The sequence below is a fragment of the Rhinopithecus bieti genome, unplaced genomic scaffold, assembly GCF_001698545.2.
Source record: "Rhinopithecus bieti isolate Rb0 unplaced genomic scaffold, ASM169854v2 scaffold_53, whole genome shotgun sequence".
NCBI classification, from domain to species: Eukaryota; Metazoa; Chordata; class Mammalia; order Primates; family Cercopithecidae; genus Rhinopithecus; species Rhinopithecus bieti.
In genome coordinates, this window is record NW_016803161.1 from 61,107 (window position 1) to 63,074 (window position 1,968).

Sequence of the window (1,968 nt, forward strand, 5' to 3'; positions counted from 1 at the left end):
TTTTTTTTTTGAGACAGGTTCTCCCTCTGTCACCAAGGCTGGAGTGCAGTGGCACCATCTCACTGCAACTACCACCTCCCAGGTTCATGAGATTCTCCCATCTCAACCTCCTGAGTAGCTGGAATTACAGGCACATGCCACCACGCCCGGTTAATTTTTTTTTTTTTTTTTTTGATTTTTTTTTTTAGTAGAGACGGGGTTTCACCATGTTTGTCAGTCTGGTCTGGAACTCCTGGCCTCAGGTGATCCACCCTCCTCGGCCTCCCAAAGTGCTGGTATTTTAGGCTTGAGCCACTGTGCCTGGCCAGGTTTGAGTTTTTAAATGTAGTGCTTGATGACAAATTAGTAAGTTTAATTTAAAAATGAGAAAGGAAAATGTGTGCTCAGTGGTTTTATATCACAGTATCTCTGCTCCGTAATATCTGTAAATCAAAAGCAGAACACAAATAGGCTCATTTACTTGGGATATCCAGGATGCTGGAAAGGTAAAGAAAGACTTTTCAAATATTTTAATTAGATTATATCTATATAAACACACTGGGGCCAATTTCCAGGTCTCTAGAAGGGTTTCAGGAATTTCCAGGTTCAGGGCAGAATTTACTACATATTTTTATATTTTACCCAATTCAGAAATAACACAAACTTTGACTCATTATGTTTCCAGAACAAATGAGACATAAACCAAGGCTCTGGGGTCAATATGTATCATTTACCTGTTTGGTAGCCTCCTTTTCAATAGCAGCCTGCGGAGAACCAGAGGAGAAGCAGAACTGTTTGGGATTTCTTTCCACAGGCTTCCAACAAATCCTGCCTCTGGTCTCTTCTCTAGTCTTAAGTCCTGTATGTAAAGCAGCTGAAGGGAGGCCCCATGTAGAGCTGAGAATGCCTCTCTTACAAGTGCCTGCACCTAGGTACATCTAAGGATTTTAGTCGGTTTCCCTCTTTGCAGCCTCCCTAGAAGGTGTAGATAATCAGCAATGAGATAGCTGCACTATTAATCATGGGGAAAATTTCTTACATATTAGTCTAAGTTAGTCCCTTTTCCAAAACTGGCAATGGGGGAAATGGAGGAAACGAGGAAATGGGCATATGTGATCTCAGGTTGGAAACTACAACCCTCAGATTGGCATCCAAGGTTGATTGCACATATGGTAGGGATCCTAACACAAGGCCTACCTGTGTTGTAATCAGGATTCTAATACATCCAGTCTTCCAGTTGTACTGAATCCAGTTGTATTTGATGTGTCAATTGACATAGGAGATGAAGGAAGGTGAAATTGGAGCATGACTCAAGGTCAGCTGTCCCCAGGGACTGTGTCTGAGCTCAATGAAGAAAGACAAGCAGAAGTCAATGAATCTTTTTCACTAGGACTCTGAGGCAGAGAAATAAATAACAACTACTTGGAAGCAACACAAAGAAAAGAGGAATTCTTCTCACTCTTTCACTGACACTAACACACTTGAAAACATTGTTGGCAGAGATATTAGTAGTCTCAAGGTGGCAATCAAATACGGAGAATGTGAAATGTATTGAAGACAGTTTTAGGGGCAATGGTCATTGATGGCTATGGGTGTTGAAGCTACACAAGTAGCAGATGTGATCAGATAACTCTGATAGACATGTTCATCAGCATGTAGGAGACATTTACTAGGGGCTTGCCATGTTGGGTGAATATATGGAGGGAGTCAAATGTCCTGCCCTGGGAAATGTGGTTAAAAGGCAGGGAATTACAAGTCAAGCGCAATTAATGTGATGCCATTCGTTATTCCTGGATGGTGAAATTTCAGGAAACAGGAGCTATATACATAATTTTCTTTATTGTTTTCCAATCATTTTTTAACTTTAAGTCCTCAAATAAATATTAAGTGTAATATGTTATGTTTCCCTTTCCTACCCTTCTTTCTGTTTTCTCACTAAGGGTCCTGTTCCAGCAAGGGACTGGTGGTAAGACATGCAAGGACAAGATT